A 22,648-nucleotide genomic window follows, 5' to 3' on the forward strand; every position below is an offset into this window, starting at 1 on the left:
TTTCCATGGTTATGTTTAAATGGCATACACACACACACACACATGCACACACATAGACTTCTTCACAGGTGGCCCTACTGGTAAAGAATATGCCTGCCAATTCAGGAGATGGAGGAAATACAGATTCGATTACTTGGTCAGGAAGATCCACTGGAATAGGAAATGACAACCCACTCTAGTACTCTTGCCAGGATAGTTCCATGCACAGAGCAGCCTGGTTGGCTACTTTCTATTGGGTCACAAAGAGTTAGACAGAACTGAGTGCCTGAGCGTGTGCACACACACACACACACAAACACATTAATATATATTAAAATTTTATGCAAATTACAATCTCAAAACCATTTTCTGTGAAATTGAAACTGCAAAATTATCATTACGCTTATCTGAAATTATATATCCATATCTGTATATCTATATCTGTCTAGCTATCTATATCATAGTTATCTGTTGTATATGTTAATCTTCATTTATAAATTGACCTCTCAAGGTTAGTGTAGTTGAGACTAGAACTCAAGTCTTTAGCAAGAGAGATGATATGCAAATGCTTATGATTTTATTATTACTCTTTTGTGTGTTCAATATTTTAGAAGACTTCACATTTTGTAATACTGTCCTTATTTAATTGACAAATAAGCTACAGGAAGACCACACACAGTTCAAGTCCATCCTTTGATTACAAGGCATGTGTTCTTTTCCAAGCTAGGCTGTATTGCCTAGTGTGTCATCATATTATAAACTATACCTTATCCAGTGGTGACCAACTAACCTGAGATCTGCCCAGTATAGCTGCATAGGATCCTTGCTACTGGAAAATGATCTATGATGCTTCAATTATTTTATGTATATTAATTTAGAATATATGATACACCTGGGATTCTATTCTTGAGTTATACCTTTTTTAGATACTTTGAAAAAATATAACAAGGTCTCATAGGCTTTAAAAAATGGAGTTCACTTAAAAATTAGTCTTCAGAGATCAGACCAGATGCCAGGCCACGTTAAATCAGTGACTCAGGTAAACTTAGGATTTGGTATTATTCTCCTCAATAAAGACAATTTGAAAAAACAATAAAGACAATTTGTTAAATGTATAAATATGGAGTAGTTTTATTAATTCATTCATTAATTTAAAATTATTTTTATTGAAGTATACTTGATTTATGGAACAGTTTTATAAAGCTTCCCTTGTGGCTCAGCTGGTAAAGAATCTGCCCACAATGCAGGAGACCTAGGTTCAATCCCTGGGTTGGGAACATCCCCTGGAGAAGGGAAGGCTATCCACTCCAGAATTCTGGCCTGGAGAATTCCATGGACTGTATAGTCCATGGGGCCTCAAAGAGTTGGACACGACTGAGTGACCCTCACTTTCACTTTTCACTAATCAATGGAAAGTTTAAAGATAAAACTGATCTTTGTGAGAGTATTAAATAACTATGAGAAATCCCTCTACATTATGTTTTGAGGCTTCCCTGTAGCTCAGATAATAAAGCGTCTGCTTGTAGTGTGGGAGACCTGGGTTCAATCCCTGGGTTGGGAAGATCCCCTGGAGAAGGAAATGACTACTCACTCCAGTACTCTTATCTGAAAAATTCCATGGACTGAGGAGCCTGATATGCTACAGTCCTTGAGGTCACAAAGAGTTGGACATGAGTGAGTGACTTCACTTTCACTTCACTTGATAATGTTATATTTTTCTGAGATACTAGCAAATCAGGGAAAGAAGTGCAATGTGCATCTTTGCTGTTCATATGGGATATGGTTAATGGAACTGGAGAATCCTGACCCAGGGATTTTGAAGTGGTGGAAAGGTGAAACCTTTGTCCTATATCTAGTTACATATCCAGATAATGGTTTGTTATGCAATTATTCATTTGAGAAATTTTAAAAAAGTGGTATAAATTCTTATGGAACAAAGAATTATTTTTTAATATAATTTCATTTGAAAATGAGAGAATTGGCAAAAATTCTAATGGACACTTTTATATCTGAAATCTCATTCTAATTGAAAATCTTTAGAAAATTTTATTACACAATGAACAGACATGTAGAAATCCAGTATTAAGAATAGGCATTTTGGTAGCTTAAGAGAAAAAAATCAGACTGTGAGGAAAATTCCATTTTTATTCATTCAAGTTACTTTCTTAATTTCATGAACATAAAAGCCTGGTTTCTATTCATGATAACTTTTTTCAGGGCATCTTTCACCTACTTATTCCTAAGGCTGTAGATTAAAGGGTTCAACATGGGAAAGATCACTGTATACAAGACAGAGGCCAAATTATCTGTGTCAATGGAATGATTAGAACTTGATTGTAAGTATATAAAGATGAGCGTCCCATAGAATATGGTGACTGCCAGCATGTGGGAACCACAGGTGGAAAAAGCCTTGCATCTGCCTTCAGTGGAGTGCATCTTCAGGATGGCAGAAATAATGTACATGTAGGAGACAAAGACAACCAGAAGAGAAAAAATGAACATGAGGCCAGCACAGGCAAAAATCCATAGCTACTTGGAGTGAGTGTCTGAGCAAGTGAGCCTGAGAAGAGGCATGTCATCACAATAGAAAGAAATGATTGATGATATTGGAATGGCAGTAGGAGAGGCAAAAGGTGAGGATGGTATGAAATAGAGCAACCAGGAATCTGTAGTTATAGGGGCCAGCTACAAGCTGAATGCAGATGCCTGGGGACATTACAACCATATAAAGGAGAGGGTTACAAATGGCCACATACCAGTCGTAGGCCATGGAAGCCAGTAGCAAACACTTGGCAGTCATGAAGGCCAGTCATGGGCCATGTGAAGCCCAGCTGGCACCACATCCATTGAAAGAGATAACATTTTGTTTGTACAAAAAATTCCCCAGCATTTTGGGTGTAATGACAGAAGAATAACAGAAATCAACAAAAGCCAAGTTATTAAGAAAGAAGTACATTGGTGTGTTGAGCCTTGAATCTGTTCTGATGACTAAGATCAGACCTAGGTTGCCTGCTATTGTGAAGAAGTAGATGGATAAGAACAGGACAAAGAGGGGCATCTTCAACTCCTGAGGATCTGTGAGGCCCACAGAAACAAATTCTGTTACCTGGATGCAATTTATCTGGATTATGTGTCTTTAGTATGTCTGGATGAAGAGACGATAATGAAATCCAACTTAATTAAATTCAAGTCTTATTATCCTTTAAAGCAATTGGTATTATCAACATGGAAATGATAACAGTAAAAGTGCTACCATCTTTGAGTCTGGCAATGGGATAAAGAGTAAATTGAGATATTTTATAGTCCAGGCATATTTCTCTCCCCCAAATCAAATGCATTTTATGAAATTAACAGCTGTAGATAGGATTCAGCCCACATTGAATCTGTGCTCAAAGCTAATATGTTATTTGGAGAAGGCAATGGCAACCCACTCTAGTACTCTTGCCTGAAAAATCCCATGGAAGGAGGAGCCTGGTAGGCTTCACTCCATGGAGTCGCGAAGAGTCAGACACGACTGAGCGACTTCACTTTCACTTTTCACTTTCACGCATTGGAGGAGGAAATGGCAACCCACTCCAGTGTTCTTGCCTGGAGAATCCCAGGGACAGCAGAACCTGGTGGGCTGCTGTCTATGGGATCTCACAGAGTCGAACACGACTGAAATGACTTAGCAGCAGCATTATGTTATTTAAAATTTAACGTTATTTTTTCAAAACATTAAAGCCATTGCTTTTATTAAAAATATTCTAACATTAATAATATAAAAGAAAATGAACCCCCTGCAGTGACATCATTCTGACAGATTTGCATATATAATACAAACTCCACATTCTGCAGTGCTGACAGAGCAATGAACAGCATGCTCTAGCCATCTATTCTATAATCACTACTTATTGCAGAGAGGCCACCGTGGATTGCTCCATAATCTTTACAAATCTGTTAATGATGCAAATGCTGAAAATGGGCAACTTTATGAGACTATAACCCACATCATGGGTTGTTATTTTTTTAAATATAATATAATATATTTTTTTTTTTTGGCTGCTCTGGACTTCCTCAGTGCACTCAGGCATTCTCAGCTTTCAGTGACCAGGGCTACTCCTCTGTGTGGCACCCAGGCTTCTCATTTTGCTGGCTTTCCTTGTTGCAGAGCACAGGCTCAGTAGTTGTGTCACATGGGCTTAGTTGTCCCACAGCATGTGGGCTCTTCCTGGACCAGGTATCAAACAGGTCCAGGAATGTCCCCTGCATTGGCAGGTGAATTCTTAACCACTTAAATATGAGAGAAGTCCTACTTTGCTTCTTATATGCCCATTTTATATGCAGGGAAGAGACACTGAGAGACAAAGCAACTGAAGTACGCTCAGACAGCCTGTCTGTAGCACAGGGGGTTTCAAACTTGTGTTTTTTTGATGCAGGAGCTCACCCACTATTACATAACTAACAAAGACCTACCTTATAATGCAGGGTAGTCTACGCAATACTCCAAAATGGCCTATATAGAAAAGAATCTACAAAAGATTGAATATATGTATATGTATAACAGCGGAAATTACAATATTGTAAATCAATAAAAATTATACTCCAATAAAAATTAAAGAGTAAATGCAAAATTTCTATTTGATTTCACTTATTCTATCTATAAGAAAAAAAGTACAATGGAGTCTCAGTAATGAACAGTTGATTTTCTAATAAGAGACAACTGTTGAAAAGTGCCATTTCATTGAGATTTATGCCAAGCACAGCACAGCAGGAAGAACCCTGAATGAAACTGGGAGATCTTTATCTGAATGCTCTGTCACCCTCAAAATACATTAATTTTAGCACATCAAAAATTCAATTTGTTACTCATTTTCCTAATTTAAAGTGGTGCCTATTTTATCAAAATCAAAAATATTTTTTAAGTGTGCGTGTGTGGGTGTTTCTACAACTTTCTATGGGAAGAGGATAATTTTTGATGGTATTGATCATTACATGAAGTGAGTCAGCAGAGTGTTTAAAAGCCTAGTTAGTGGTCCCACAAATAGATAAATTCCACTTTGAAATAGTTAAGCAAGTATTTGATTGGAAGTTTTGTTTACTATTTCCAAGACATCAGCTAAGACTTCACTGTTTAGCAGTTAGAAAGTGCTTCAGTATGCCATTGTATTTTATCTTAAAGGTAGAGCATGCATATATTTGACAATATATTTGAAATTATATTATATATTATCTTTTATGATCTATCCCATGATAGTTTATATCCATATTCCAGTCACATCTCTTTTGTTGCAGTCAACACACAGAATAATTATTTTTCAACCCTCAATTACAGTATGACTTTCCATTTTCCCCTACTTCTTATGTGTTTTATCCTATGCTTATCTCTACCAGGTGAATGATAATTAAACAGTTGGAAGAAAAGCTTCTATTTATTCTTCAAAGCCTATCAAAACTCAACCTTTCCTAAAAAGAGACTTCTTTAAATTCCAGTTCCTCTGTTACTTACCCGTTTTCATTTTTGTGTTCTGGAAACGTTTTATACATCATTTATTTACATATCATTTATGATTTCCATCTGTTTCCATATTTCTTCTTTTGATAGATTGTCAACTCCAGGGGTGGGAGCCATGAATTTTTAATTCATTTCTTAATATAGCCCCTTCTACATTCTTGGTGATAATGAATTAAATATTAATTTTTGTCATACTATTTCAATTTATGCCCCAATTCATAATTCATACTTTTATTTGTATCAAATATATTAAGGGTCACAATGATGATTTAATTTTAATGTGCTCATCTCTCATTCTGGGTAAAATGACTAGATTTGCTAAAATGGAAAAGAGACTTTTGACATAGTTTATAATCTAATCAGTTAAGTGCCTAACTTGTCTAAATGTTTGAATAGATTCTATCTCAGAGATTTCAAGTTTTTTTCACTCCTACCTACTAAAAATGCATTTTATATAATACCACATGTCTACATAACTGAAATAAGATTAGAGGGAATATTATTTTCCCTTGTTTTGAAAATGTCATCCAAAATATTTTATTCTAAAATATATTCTATTCCAATTCATTTTAAAACTGTTCATCTGTATCCCAATTTTTAAATATACTCTTTTAAACTATACCTGGGCAGATTGTTTTCCTATTTCTTCTCCAAATAAGTCTAGGCAGCAGCAAACTGAAAGGTTTCATCACTGACATATCCTAAGGGATCTTTCATACTTAGAGCATGATGCAAGTAAAATAATCAGAAAGCTTAGAGCCCACACCCCAAAGGGATCCCAAGGCAGGCTGGAGATCAATTAGCATTATTATTCATTTTGAAGAACTTCAGGTCTACAATTTTGCCTATGATATTATTGCCCTAAGATTTTCTAGTTTTTAAATTGCTCTTAATTATTTGTTGTTTTAATTGTTATGTGGTTGTTTTTGTTCAACAAAAGGATTTAAATCTATCCTTGGAAGAAAGATAAAAAAATTACCTTGTGAACTTTATAACTACATCTCTTTCAAAGAAATAAATATATAGCTCCCCCAAGAATCTATTTCTGAACATCATTGCCCTATTCTTTGAAATGTTCATGAAGAGTTCATTTCCTCTTTAGGTTGTCTCTGTCCATCATTACTTGATTTCTTTGGTGACCTAGTCTAAAGAGCACTCTCCCAGAGAGCTTTCTTAGTTCTTCTGTGTCTACAACAATGTTGTACAGATAAAAGATGGCTTTAAAATTTATTTGGAAACAATGTGTCTGCTATAAATTGAATTATATCCTCCCCAAATTCATAGATGGAGGCCCCAAATCCAGTGTGATGATATTTGCAGATAGTCCTTAGGGAAGTAGTGTTAGATGCAATACTGAGAATGGAATCCTCATGATAGAATCAGTGGCTTTATAAGGAGAGACACTAGCTTGCTCTCTCTCTATTTACATATAAACACACACAAACATCACACTGTCATACACACACAGAAGAGGCTATGTGAGCACAGTTAGATAGCAGCCACACACAATCCAGGAAGAGAGTTCCTACAAAGAGCCAAATTGGTCAAGACCTTGATCTTTGACTTACCAGTCTCCAAAATTATGAGAAAATGACTTTCTATTATGAAAAAACCACTGATTTTTTTATAGTATTTTGCTATGGTAGCTTGAATGGACAAAGCATGTTTATGGAAACAGTAATTTTCTACAATGGAAAAGTTTTTGTTGGGTTGGTGGAAGGGAGTGATGAGGGAGAAAGGAATTATGGAATTATCTTTATTTTTCCAATATAGTGCAATTTCTGTTACCTTCTCAGTAATATACAGTGTCCAGCATTTAAGTGAGGATGGACCACATACTTTAATTATATCTTTCAGAGGTTTTGAATAGATAGGAGGTGAAAAACAAAACTTCAGTTATACATAGTGAACCTAAAAGACATAGATGAGAGGAACAGTAAGACATTTGATGCAAACCGTGATGTCCAAAGCAAGAAAAAGTTTGCATCCCTAAAGATTCTGGATTAATGATGGATACCCTCAGATAACCATTATATCTACTACTGTGGGCAGGAATCACTTAGAAGAAATGGAGTAGCCATCATGGTCAACAAAAGAGTCCAAAATGCAGTACTTGGATGCAATCTCAAAAATGACAGAATGATCTCTATTCGTTTCCCAGGTAAACCATTCAATATCACAGTAATCCAAGTCTATGCCCCAACAAGTAACGCTGAAGAATCTGAAGTTGAACGGTTCTATGAAGACCTACAAGACCTTTTAGAAATAACACCCAAAAAAGATGTCCTTTTCATTATAGGGGACTGGAATGCAAAAGTAGGAAGTCAAGAAACTCCTGGGGTAACAGGCAAATTTGGCCTTGGAATACGGAATGAAGCAGGGCAAAGTCTAATAGAGTTTTGCCAAGAGAACACACTGGTTATAACAAACACCCGCTTCCAACAACACAAGAGAAGACTCTACACTTCGACATCACCAGATGGTGAACACGGAAATCAGACTGATTATATTCTTTGCAGCCAAAGATGGAGAAGCTCTATACAGTCAACAAAAACAAGGCCAGGAGCTGACTGTGGCTCGGACCATGAACTCCCTATTGCCAAATTCAGACTTCAATTGAAGAAAGTAGGGAAAACCACTAGACCATTCAGGCATGACCTATATCAAATCCCTTATGATTATACACTGGAAGTGAGAAATAGATTTAAGGGACTAGATCTGATAGACAGAGTGCCTGAAGAACTATGGAATGAGGTTCATGACATTGTACAGGAGTCAGGGATCAAGACCATCTATCCCCATGTAAAAGAAATGCAAAAATGCCAAATGGCTGTCTGGGGAGGCTTTAGAAATAGCTGTGAAAAGAAGAGAAGTGAAAAGCAAAGGAGAAAAGGAAAGATATAAGCATCTGAATGCAGAGTTTCAAAGAATGGCAAGACGAGATAAGAAAGCCTTCCTCAGCGATCAATGCAAAGAAAGAGGAAAACAACATAATGGGAAAGACTAGAGATCTCTTCAAGAAAATTAGAGATACAAAGACAACATTTCATGAAAAGATGGGCTCAATAAAGGACAGAAATGGTATGGCCCTAACAGAAGCAGAAGATATTAAGACGAGGTGGCAAGAATGCACAGAAGATTTTCATGACCAAGATAATCACGACGGTGTGATCACTCACCTACAGCTAGACATCCTGGAATGTGAAGTCAAGTGGGCCTTAGAAAGCATCACTACGAACAAAGCTAGTGGAGGTGATGGAATTCCAGTGGAGCTCTTTCAAATCCTGAAAGATGATGCTGTGAAAGTGCTGCACTCAATATGCCAGCAAATTTGGAAAACTCAGCAGTGGCCACAGGACTGGAAAAGGTCCATTTTCATTCCAATCCCAAAGTAAGGCAATGCCAAAGAATGCTCAAACTACCGCACAATTGCACTCATCTCACACGCTAGTCAAGTAATGCTCAAAATTCTCCAAGCCAGGCTTCACCAATACGTGAACCGTGAACTTCCAGATGTTCAAGCTCGTTTTGGAAAAGGCAGAAGAACCAGAGATCAAATTTCCAACATCAACTGGATCATCGAAAAAGGAAGAGAGTGCTAGAAAATAATCTATTTCTGCTTTATTGACTATGCCAAAGCCTTTGACTGTGTGAATCACAATAAACTGTGGAAAATTCTGAAAGAGATGGGAATACCAGACCACCTGACCTGACTCTTGAGAAATCTATATGCACGTCAGGAAGCAACAGTAGAACTCCACATAGAACAACAGACTGGTTCCAAATAGGAAAATGAGTTTTTCAAGGCTGTATATTGTCACCCTGCTTAGTCCAGCTCCAGCAACCAGGGATTCAACCTGAAAAGATGGACGGTGTTGGAGATGAGAAATGAGACAACCTCTCAGTTTTCTGTGGACTGCCTGTTTATTTCAAGTTCAAGATTATCTTTTATACTTTTACAAAAACATTAGGCCAGAGGTTTGACATTTTCAGTTCCCCCTCTCCCAGATTTATTATCTCCATAAATTGTTGCTCTTCAAAGAGAGTTCCTGCTTCAGTGATTCTCTCAGAATCAGCCTTATCATCTATTATCTACCTCCTCTAACGTATCCTGTAGTTAACTTGTGGTTACATTGTAACTCATGCTACATTCCTCAGTTTACTACTTATCTTCTTAAATCCTGTTTGCCCCTAACATCCTGAGCTCACTGTTTCTTAAAAAGGCTTCTAGCTATAGTGTCTCTAAAAATTCCTAACTTCTATAAGCTATACAAAATATGATAACTTTACAACATTCCTTAAATCTTTAACTTCTAACTATTTTAATTATTTCTATGCCCTAAATTCAGTAAACTCCTTTCCCATAAACATTTTCCTCACAAATAGACTTCAGATAGCAATCTCTCCTATGGCCTCGAGCTGCGGCCTATGTGCTCATTCTGGAACACTCTTTTGTAAAAGTCCTTAAACAAATGTTAATGATTAACTTTATGAATTATTCTCTGAGCACAGCTACAGAAGACTTTGTGCCTTCTCATGCTCCTCTCAAGAACAATAAGCACCTTAATATTCCTTTTCAGTCAACTCAGCCGAGGAGAGGAAAAGACAAGTCAGAATTACAAGGCCTAACTCCTTAATCCCAGGTCTGTGCCTGTGGAATGAGAAGAGGGGGCTGGGGGCTGTGTCTCCATTTTGTCAGTAATGCCTAACACGGCTCCCGACATATATGCAGAGTACATCATGAGAAATGCTTGGCTGGAAGAAGCACAAGCTGGACTCAAGATTGCCAGGAGAAATATCAATAACCTCAGATATGCCGATGACACCACCCTTATGGTAGAAAGTGAAGAGGAACTAAAAAGTCTCTTGATGAAAGTGAAAGAGGAGAGTGAAAAAGTTGGCTTAAGCTCAACATTCAGAAAACTAAGATCATGGCATCTGGTCCCATCACTTCATGGGAAATAGATGGGGAAACAGTGGAAACAGTGGCTGACTTTATTTTGGGGGCCCCCAAATGATTGCGGATGGTGATTGCAGCCATGAAATTAAAAGGCTCTTACTCCTTGGAAGGAAAGTTATGACCAACCTAGATAGCATATTCAAAAGCAGAGACGTTACTTTACCAACAAAGGTCTGTCTAGCAAGGCTATGGTTTTTCCAGTGGTCATGTATGGATGTGAGAATTGGACTGTGACAAATGCTGAGCGCCAGAGAATTGATACCTTTGAACTGTAGTTTTGGAGAAGACTCTTGAGGGTCCCTTGGCCTGCAAGGAGATCCAACCAGTCCATTCTTAAGGAGATTAGTCTTGGATGTTTTTTGGAATGACTGATGCTGAAGTGAAACTTCAATACTTTGGCCACCTGATGTGAGGAGTTGAGTCACTGGAAAAGACTCTGATGCTGGGAGGGATTGGGGGCAGGAGGATAAGGGGACGACAGAGGATGAGATGGCTGGATGGCATCACCGACTCAATGGACATGAGTTTGAGTGAACTCCGGGAGTTGGTGATGGACAGGGAGGCCTGGCATGCTGTGATTCATGGAGTCTCAAAGAGTTGGACATGACTGAGCGACTGAACTGAGCTGAACTAAACTGAACCAGATTGTTGTGCATATAGTTTGTGAGGACACATATTAGTCTGCTTTGTATATTGCACGGTAAAATTTACCATGTAGTTCTCTATGAAATCAATTTCCAGGAATAACTATGAGCTTTAATATAATGACTACAGTGGAGTGGCAGTGTTAGTATCTAACATTGTTTGTACATGATACATTAAAATGTCGTTCAGCAAGCAGGAAAAGCAGCAAATCCTTGCATTTCAAAGCTTGACATAATTACAATTTGTCAGCATCAATCAGGATTATATGAATTATGCTTAGTAAATTACATAATTATTCTGTAACTATGCCATACTTAATTTTACTTTAAATGACAAACATAATACAGTTGTTCTGGTTTCATTTATGTTTTATTGTAAAATGGCTTGGCTTCTACTTCGTATAGGGATGATGGAAAATTAACTAAGTAGAAATCTTCTGTATAAATCCCTCATAAAAATACATTAGGTTGAATTCAAATGACAATAAAGAGAGGTTATTAACCACAGCTTGTTAGTACTGGGTTTTTATAATGCTATTTCAACATTAGTTTTATATATATATCAACAAAGACTCTTCCCAGGAGAAGGTTTATCTTTATCTTTCCATTTCTTAAACTTTAGGAGAAAAAGTTCAGTTCAGTTGATCAAAGTTTTGGGGAGGAGAGAGTATTTGACTAGGAGGTACATTAAGGGAATTTTTAAGGTGAAGGAACTGTTTTGCTTGTTATCAGGGCTTCCCTGGTGGCTCAGAGGTTAAAGTGTCTGCCTGCAATGCGGGACACCTGGGTTCTATTCCTGGGTCAGGAAGATCCCCTGGAGAAGGAAAAGGCAACCCACTCCAGTATTCTTGCCTGGAGAATCCCATGGATGGAGGAGCCTGGGGGGCTACAGTCCATGGAGTTGCAAAGAGTCGGACACGACTGAGCAACTTCACTAGAGGGTTGTTACTTGACTCTATACAATTGTCATAAATTCATAGAACTTTATATTGCAAAGATTAAATGACATATATAAATTTATAAAAAGTTAATGAGATTGTCAGCCAATGCCAGGAAGAAATGCACACAAATGTATTTGGCTGTATTATGAATGTATGACATAATCACACTCAAGAAGGGGGATTTATTGTCATGAGTAACTATGGAAAATAGCACTTTGATTAGACACTGTAAAATTACAGACAAAAGGAACTGAATATACACTTTGCATTCTGGTTTATAAATCTGTTTCTCATGGTGGTTCAAGTTAATTTTGAAAGTGCTATACTGGAGTTGAACAAGTAATTAAATGGCTTTTAAGTAGTAGAACTAGGTGTCTTACTGTTGGACAGAAACTTGATAAATAAGCTTGCAAATGAGATAAGCATGTGGTCATTAAAACTTTTGAGTAGTATGTAACCTGAGATATTTTTAGAATAGTTGAATAAAGCTTTAGCCTTGCTTTCAGTGCATTCCACAATCAGATACATCCATTCAGTTCAGTTCAGTTCAGTCGCTCAATCGTGTCCGACTCTTTGCGACCCCATGAATCACAGCACCCCAGGCCTCCCTGTCCATCACCAACTCCCAGAGTTCACTCAAACTCATGTCCATCGAGTCAGTGATGCCGACAGCCATCTCATCCTCTGTCTTCCCCTTTTCCTCCTGCCCCCAATCCCTCCCAGCATGAGTCTTTTCCAATGAGTCAACTCTTCACATGAGGTGGCCAAAGTACTGGAGTTTCAGCTTTAGCATCATTCCCTCCAAAGAAATCCCAGGGCTGATCTCCTTCAGAATGGACTGGTTGGATCTCCTTGCAGTCCATATCATTTTTTTCTATTCATATCACCTTGGAACAAGCTTTTTGAACTCTAAATTTTCATCTCAGTCTTTCTGTTTACCTATTGATATTCAAAAGTATCAGTTGAACTAAGAGTAAACGATCTAGAAAATAACCATTTTATTCTTAGATGTTATTTTCTCTCTAAGATGCTACAGAGATTCTGAATTATCAAACCAGGAATCTAGTCCAATCCAAGGAGTGAGGTTGAGAAATAAAGGAAATACTAAAGGTTGTTGAGCCAGTTCATTCCTCTTTCCTAGATAGTATTTTCTGCTGTTGCTCTGGGCTTCTGTGATTTCTCAGGTGGTAAATAATCTGCCTGCAATGCAGGAGACTCAGATTTGATCCCTGGAAGATCCCCTGGAGAAGGAAATTGCTGTTTCTGTACTGAGTCCCACTCTGCTTTCAGGCTCCTTCCTCACGCACAGATAAGGACTAGGTGTTGCCTGGTCTGCTATCTTGGGTTTCATTGTACAAATAGACACACATTGGATTAAGCAAAGAAATTCAGATTTCTGGTAACAGTCCTACAATTCTGAAGTCTTCAGCTGTGTTAGGATTATTCTAATGCTTACTGAGGGTATCTCCATTTTCAGTGTCAATTATTATCTCCTTAAATTCCAGATTTTTTACCTTGCCCGTTCTTTTTTAAAATTTGATTTTAATGTTCTGTTTTAAGAATATATAGCATGCAATATGTCCCATTAAGTGATTTTTAGGTCATTTGTACAGTATTGTTAATTACAGGTACTAAATTGTACAGTGGATCTCTATATCTTATTCATGTTACATAAATGAAACTATATTTGTTGATTAGCAATTCCCCATGTGACCCAACTTACAACCTGTTTTTATGCAAAAGAACTGCTATCAGTATCTTAAATAGATAGGGATACACTGCTGATTCTTACTTGGCAAAAAGTTGTCTCCAGTCATTTTTTAATATCTTGGTGCAACATTTTATATCCTTCCATTGAGGACCAATCCTTAGAGTAGACAGGATAGAAAAAGCATGTAGTGGGATGACTGATTTTTCAACCTTCAGTCCTGGTGATAGCAGTTAGGAGTTATGTGGAGTTCATGACTTTCTCATAACTCTTAATAAATCATTATACTTATTTGCCAGTCTACTCACTAAGCTTGTAAAATGTTTTCTGGGAAACAAACAAGTGCTAAGAAATGAGTAAGAGAAACAAATAACTAAAACTTTTCCAAGTTAATGCATGGGAGTTATTTTCATAGAGAAGAATATGCATATCCATATATTAAAATTACTTTTGGGCTTCCCTGGTGGTTGACCTGGTAAAGAATTAACCTGCAATATGGGAGACCTGGGTTCAATCCTTGGGTTAGGAAGATGACCTGGAGAAGGGAACAGCTACCCACTCCGTTAAACCCACAGTATTACGGCCTGGAGAATTCCATGGACTGTATAGTCCATGGGGTCACAAAGAGTCAGACGTGAATGAGAGACTTTCATTTCACTTCACTTCAGAGCCAACTGTAAAATAAATAAAATTATTTTAGGTATATACAATATTTCATGAATAATGCATAATTTAAATTATTATTTTTCAAATATTACATTGGGTATATTTATTTATAAAAAAACAAATATTATATACAACATATGAAAAATTATCTGTTATTGATCTCAAATTTAAATGCCACTGAACAGCCTGTATTTTATCTGGAAATCCTAACATAAATGGATTCTCTTAGATTAAATTGGTGATGATTATTTTCCGGTACTTGTAACTTCTGCACTTGCAATATCCAAGTACCACTTTTGACTGTCACAAATTGAAGGATATATGACATGTAGTCAAGTGATAGGATTAATGCCTTAAAACTACCATCCTATTCCAGGGAAACCAGTTAATAAAGGAAATAATGACATTTTTGTGGTGTAAAGAATTCAAAGTGTCCTTAGTCAGAATCTAAGAATCAATGGAAATTACCAACACCCAAGTTGTTATCAAAATCAAAAAGTTTTATATACTCACCTTTATGAAGAATCAGATTTTCTGCTCTTATGTTCTTCTGATATTTCCTTGGGTAGGGAGAATATATGCTTTTTATCTTTCTTTGTAATGTCCTTGAGGAAGTAATATGGAATTTAAATCATCTAAGGGATTTAAAAAATAATTGCCTGTGATGCTTGCTAATTCTCCAGAATATTTTGCATATTCTCTAGGGGAAAAAATTGTAAGGAATAATTCAAGGAAAAAAAAGAAAGCAGCATAAATGATCTGTAGAGTTTCACGGACACCTACATGCCATAAAGTACTTACTCACAGAATCAGTGATTTAAATAACAATAAAACATTACAGTATGAGTTCCCTCTCAGCAAAACTGCAACAGTTCCAAAAGTCATGATAAAACTGTAAATGAATCACCTTCACTGCATAGATTTTTTTTTTCCTAAATTTGTTTTTCCAATAAAATAAGTAGTAGGCCCTAGGTTAAAAATATATCATTTGACCCTATATAGATATAGGTAATTACTATATAGTAATATAGATATTACTATCTCCATATCCAGAGGACACCAAGCTAAGACAAAGTATATCACTTGATCAAAAACATGTAATTGAAGATTAGAAGGTTTGAAATTAAAACGTCATCTTTGAGTGATATACATACATTGACCTTTAATATGACAAACACATAATTCTTGCAGTACAATGTATTACGATAATAATAGTCTATCGTAGTGTTTTCTGAGTTATCTCATCATTCTTGCATAATGTTCAGCACAAATTCATAGACATTAAAATCTAACAGCAGATAATATATTCCCTCTCATAACATTTACCCATGATCTCTTCCTCTATTACTTCCTCAAGTAGAATTGAGGGGAATTCATATATAGGTAAGGATGGATCTAAAATGTAAAATAGGATATGTTTTAGTAAATGTGCCATTTGTACCTGATACCTAAATCAAGATATAGAAAATTATCAACAACAAAAAGGCTCCTGATATTTTAAATGCATCCAAAATATCTCTACACCCTAGGCTACTCGCATTATAATGCCCTGAACAACATCCTCCCACTTCCATTTACTGCTACTATAAGCTTATTTTCCCTGTTTCTGAATTTCATATAAGTGGGATCACACAATAAACAGTCTCAAATAAACTGTATTTCACTCAGCATAGTGATATTGAAATTTATCTGTGTTGTATTTATACAAATACATAATAACTGACTGCATGCATATATCCCATCTTTAACCAGTCTCTTATTGATGGGTATTTGAAGTTTGGCTTGTTTTAATCAAGCTGGCTTTAGAAAAGGCAGAGGAACCAGAGATCAAATTGGCAACATCTGCTGGATCATTGAAAAAGCAAGAGAGTTCCAGAAAAACATCTAATTCTGCTTTATTGACCATGCCAAAACCTTTGACTGTGTGGGTCACAATAAACTGTGGAAGATTCTGAAAGAAATGGGAATACCAGACCACCTGACCTGCCTCTTGAGAAACCTCTATGCAGGTCAGGAAGCAACAGTTAGAACTGGACATGGAACAACAGACTGGTTCCAAACAGGAAAAGGAGTACGTCAGGCTGTATATTGTCACCCTGCTTATTCAACTTATATGCAGAGTACATCGTGAGAAATGCTGGGTTGGAGGAAGCATAAGATGGAATCAAGATTGCCAGGAGAAATATCAATAACCTCAGATATGCAATTGACACCACCCTTTATGGCAGAAAGTGGAGAAGAACTAAAGTGCCTCTTGATAAAAGTGAAAGAGGAGAGTGAAAAAGTTGGCTTAACGCTCAACTTTCAGAAAACTAAGATCATGGCATCTGTTCTCATCACTTCATGGCAAATAGATGGGGAAACAGTGGAAATAGTGGCTGACTTTATTTTTTGGGGCTTCAAAATCACTGCAGACGGTGATTGCAGCCATGAAATTAAAAGATGCTTACTCCTGGAAGGAAAATTATGAACAACCTAGACAGCATATTAAAAAATGGAGACATTACTTTGCCAATGAAGGTCCGACTAGTCAAGGCTATGGTTTTTCCAGTAGTCATGTATGGATGTGATAGTTGGACTATAAAGAAAGCTGAGAACTGAAGAATTGATGCTCTTGAACTGTGGTATTGGAGAAGACTCTTGAGAATCCCTTGGACTGTAAGGAGATGCAACCAGTCCATCCTAAAGGAGATCAGTCCTGGGTGTTCATTGAAAGGACTGATGTTGAAGCTGAAACTCCAATACTTTGGCCACCTGATGAGAAGAGCTGATTTGAAAAGACTTTGATGCTGGGAAAGACTAAAGACAGGAAGAGAAGGGGAAAACATAGGATGAGATGACTGGATGGCATCACCGATTCAACGGACATGAGTTTGGGTAAACTACGGGAGTTGGTGATGGACAGGGAGGCCTGGTGCCCTGCTGTTCATGGGGTCACAAAGAGTCGGACAACACTAAGTGACTGAACTGAACTGAATAAATCTAGTATAAACACTCTTATGTAACTGTATGTGTGCATATATGTGGGGCTTCCTAGTGGGTAAAGAGCCCGCCTGCCAATCAAGGAGACATAAGAGATGAGATGCAGTTTCCATCCCTGAGTTGGAAAGATCCTCTGGAAGAGGGCATGGCAACCAACTCCAGTATTCTTCCCTGGTGAATTCCATGGACAGAGGAGTCCATAGTGTCGCAAAGAGTCAGGTGCAACTAAAGTGACTTAGCATGCATGTTTATAGATGTATTAATTTCCCTAGTAATAGGTCTATGAAGGAAATTGCTGGAACATAGATAATTATATATTTAACTTTATAACAAACTGCAGATTTCTAAACTAACTCTTGCATTTTCATTACCTAAATCCATGTAAGAGAATTCATACTTTCCCCACATATTTTTCAATATTTGAAGTAAAAAAAAAGATTTATTTATTGAAACTGGGATAAAAATAATCTCTTTGTCAGATTATTTTCATTTACTTGATGATTAATAGTAGTGAACACTTTTCTACATACTTGTTCATTCATATATCTCCATCTTAAATGTCTAAATTTTGTTCATTTCAATTGAGATTTTTCTTTTCATTGGTTTTTAGAATTTTTATGTGCGATAGATAAAATTATTCTTTCAAATTTTATTCGAGAAGTTTTATATTTGATTTTTCTGTTTAGCACTTTGACCCATGATCTTGCAGTTTTACAAAAAAGAGTTTTGCTACAGTGAAGAAGGCAGAACAGTCTCTCCCAGCAAAGAGTTCCATGTGTACAAAACAGTTTGTGATGAAGAAGATGAAGTGGGTAGGAGAAGACATAAAGCTGAAAAAATCCCAACCTAAGGTACACAGACTAACACTGAAGACTGAGAAGGGATCAGGATAACACAGATTCACTCTCTTTTGTCACTTCAATGATTACACCAATTTTCTTGAAAACATTGATGTTCAGGGGACATGGAGTCTATGTTGGACACAGGGACATCATACTGTGAGGGTTTCTAAATATTGTTATAATCTTAAAAGAGTTGATTATATTTGTTCTTTTCCTTTTATTTTAGAAAAAGTTAACAAAGTTTGTGTCAAACTATAAACCCTGTCTCATTGGTGGTTACATAAATATTTCTTTGTATTTTTAGCCTTGTCTTGGATTCCCAGGTGGCCTCGTGGTAAAGGATCCACCTGAAGGAGACACAGGAGACATGGGTTTTATCCCTGGGTCAGGAAAATCTACTGGAGGAAGAATAGCAACCCATTTGAATATTCTTGCCTGGAAAATTCAATGAACAGAAGAGCCTGGTGGGCTACAGTCCATGGGGTCTCAAAGTGTCAGACATGACTGAGCATATGCACACACACACACACAGACACACACACACACACACAGCCTTTCCTGGGATACTAAATCTCCACACCTAAATGCCTCAAGACCAGTGAATTGCACAGATTTTGTACAAATAATATGGATCTGATTTTCACTAGCTGTGTTTCCAATTCATCCCCAAAATTTCTGTGGCAGTTGTCTCAATTTTTTCATTTTTATATTAGAAAAAAGGGCTTGTATTAAAGATTTCTGTTTGAAAGCTGTAGACTAGGACCTTTTCTAAAAACAGAAATTGTACAACGGGAAAATAACCCATTCATTTATCTTCTAATGTTGTTCAGACTATATGCCACACAATGGCAGCCTGTCTTCACCATCTCTTCAGTGACCTATAGAGTTTTAACATTGCATCACTAATTTGTCAGAAATATCTGCTGGGGTCCAGCCCCGGCTGATCCAGGGTATTCAAAGGAGAGACGGCATAGGCAAAGATCAGGAAACAATTGCTTAATTAAACGTTAATTAAGGATATAAAGAGTAATAGAATGAGGATAGCTCAGTGAGGAAATTCAGTGGAGAAAAGAGGCTGAATAATTCAGCCAGAAGGTAAGAGAAAGAATGACATGGTGAGACCAAGTTTCAGTGAACAAGGCCCGCGCTTTATTTTCCAAAGTAGTTTTTATACCTTAAGTTATGCATAGAGCATAATGGGGGAAGGGGTAGAGTCATGCAGCAAGCCAGGCTTTCTTCCTGCAAACTTATCATATGCAAAAGCTTAGGTGATTTGCATCATCTTCTGGCCCAGAGGCCTGTTAACATTTTAAGACCCTTTCTTCAGAAAACTTATTTTTCTCTAAAGGTGATTGGTCAGGAGCCACCCTCCAAAAGCATTAGATAAAGTTGCATTCCTACAGAGCAAAGGTGTGGTGGGCTATAACAAGAAAAAGAATTAACTCAAGGGTCCCAGGTTACAAACATTAAAGCTACTACTTACACCAATTATATTAATCAATACACTGCCAGGGACACAGCAGGTAAGGGATATGGAAACTTAGCAGCAAACATTGGCCCAACAAGTGAAAATCCCTTCACCAATACAATTTCTAATCAATCTTTTAACTACTCAAAAGAATCTGTGTTTAGACAGTTTAGAACATCTGCCTCTCACAGTTGGGAGGCTCTGAACAATCACATGTGGCCGAAAAACTTATTCAGGCAGGCTAGAGGATTTCCAAAGGAGTTTGTAGGTTAAACACTGTCACACCCAGGAATTATTAACTAGAGCTGTAAGCTAACTCATTTTTTCAGAGAGAGGTAGTGGGGGACAGCCCCCCGTAAAGTCGGAGGTGTAGGTGAAGGCACAAAGCAGAAAGTAGGAAGACTCTGGTTTTGGGTGTAAATGCTCGAGAATTTCCAGGGGGACTCCTGAAGCTCGATCCCGCCTTGCGTATGCCGAGCCTCCTTCCTCATGACCTTTGTCATGGGCGGAGTTCTCACTGGCTCCCAGCAGTGATAAATTCCAGTTGAGCTATTCCAGATCCTGAAAGATGATGCTGTGGAAAGTGCTGCACTCAATAGGCAATGGTACGTGAGGGAAAGAAGAAGACAGCAGGTCCGCCGAGATACCACCATCGTGTAAAGCAGGGGATGACAAATGGCTGCATAGTGGTCATAGGCCATCACAGCTAAAATGAAATTTCAGCTACAATGAAAACCAAGTGTTGCGGTCTTTTACAGACTGGGACCTGGGGGCTGGAGTCAACAAAAAGAAAGAGAGAAAGAAAGAGCAATATCCTTCGGGTTATGTGGAAAGCCAATAAAGCCCATACACAGGGCTTGTACCACTCACGAAGGCACAGGGCCTCAAGGAGGTCTTGAAAGCCTGGGCAAGAAAGTGAGCTCAGTAGGCTTCCACACTCTGAAGAACTAGCCAGAGACAGAAAGAAGGACACGGGGGACCCAAGTCTCTAGTGGAACAAGGGTATTTTATTAGCAGAAATGCATGCTTATATATCTTTAGTAAAATGATTACTAAACCATGAAATTCTACCAGTTGCAACAAAATGGATAGTCTATTAAGTACAAGGTCGCTGAAGAGAGTCACTGAAGGGAGTCACTGAAAGGAATCCAAGCAGGTGCTCTTTCCCATTATCTCAGTCCTGAGAACTGTGTGCAGCTCTACTCATTCCTGTATTACAGGAATTGATAAGGAACAGAGAGTCCTTCAGAAATGGCACACAAAGGAAGAAAATGCAACATATTGGATCCCTTAAAGTTGAACATCCCCTGATAATCAAGAACCCTCCTAGTTGGGTGGCACATTCTTAGAAGGAGGTGGTACAGGTATGCATGTTTTTACTAAAAATTGATCAACACTTTAGGGGCAATGACAGTTGAATTTCCAGGATTGATGATAGCCAAGTGCCTGAGGAAGAAATACATGGGGGTCTGAAGTCGGGAGTCCATACTGATGAGGGTGATGATGCTTGGGTTCCCTGTCACAGTCAATCCATAGATGACCAGGAAGACAAAGAAGAGTGGGATCTGGAGGTTTGGACATTCTGAGACTCCTTTGAGGATAAACTCAGTTACTTGGGTAAAATTTAAATTAGCCATGTATGAGTTTGGAAAGTCATCTATATGGAAGAAAAAGAGACTTGGTTAGAAATTAAGGAACTATTTTCTAGGACTGTCAATAGATGGCAAAAGCATCCCTTGGATGAGATTTCCTCAAATAATTTATTGAACTCATGTTTCTAGGTCTATTAAATCAAATTTGAAATCATCTATTAAAGAGAATATTTAAGTGTGGCAAATTAAACAGATGATCCAACATTATGAATATTTCGAAGATCCAATTCATTGAATTTTTTCATGGATATCTTATTAGCTTGAAAATATTTAAAGCCATGACTCATATCATGGCATCATATTAATATCTTCTGCACTGAGTGTGAGAAACTCTTGAGTAATTGTATGCTTCCAAATAATTCAATGTTCCTTGTGATCTTTAATTTGAAAATATTTGCTTATTCTGAATAATGCATGATCTAGTCATTTTTAAATATTATTTAGTTGCTAAATCATGTCCAACTCTTTTTGTGTGTGTGTGTGTGTGACCCCATGGACTGTAGATTGTCAGGCTCCTCTGTCCCTGTCATTTTTCAGGCAAGAATACTAGACTGGGTTGCTATTCCCTCCTCCAGAGGATCTTCCTGACCCATAGATCAAACCAATGTCTCCTGCATTGGCAGGTGGATTCTTCACCACTCTAACACTGATCCAATCACTATTCTGCTCTCTTTTCTTTATTCCATCGTTGTATTAACATTTATTCAGTGTAGACTGAAATTGTGAATTCTGTCATTTTTACACTTTTGATAATTTTTATTACTGTAATAATGCTAAACATTTTATTTTCCTAAGGTTTCTCTGAAAATTACATTGAATACAGTTGCCAAAGAATCAGCATGGAATTATAATATAATATTTTCCTAGAAATATCTGCTTGAAGGATGGCTTCCTGTTACTAACTAAGCCAATTATAGTCCCTTCTAACTTTTAATTGATTTCAGTAATGGTCTGTGGCCTTAAATATTCTGTCACAGTCTCTTATATGAAAATGTAAAATTTAGATTCAGAGAATCAACACTACTTCATCATTTAATATAAGCTCTACCCTTTAACAAAAAGTTAATTATGTATATGTATAAAATAATAATAATAATAATAAAATGGACAGGATGATACTTTTGGGAATGGTGGATATGTTTACAGCATAGATTTTTGGTAACTGTATCACTAATATATACTTATCTTCAAATTCATCAAGTTTTATACATTGACCATGTACAGCTCTTTTATGTCAATCATAACTCAGTAAAGTAATTTTTAAAAGATATGTATCATAAATGTCTGACCAGTAAAAGGCCAGAGTTATTGA

At 37.2% G+C, this 22,648-nt stretch overlaps 1 pseudogene; it reads right to left on the reverse strand.

Annotated features, from left to right (window-relative positions):
- Positions 1–2,136: 2,136 nt before the first annotated feature.
- Positions 2,137–21,321, reverse strand: LOC106701041 (olfactory receptor 8U9-like; annotated as a pseudogene).
- Positions 21,322–22,648: the final 1,327 nt, after the last annotated feature.

The sequence above is a fragment of the Bos mutus genome, chromosome 26, assembly GCF_027580195.1.
Source record: "Bos mutus isolate GX-2022 chromosome 26, NWIPB_WYAK_1.1, whole genome shotgun sequence".
Classification (NCBI taxonomy): domain Eukaryota; kingdom Metazoa; phylum Chordata; class Mammalia; order Artiodactyla; family Bovidae; genus Bos; species Bos mutus.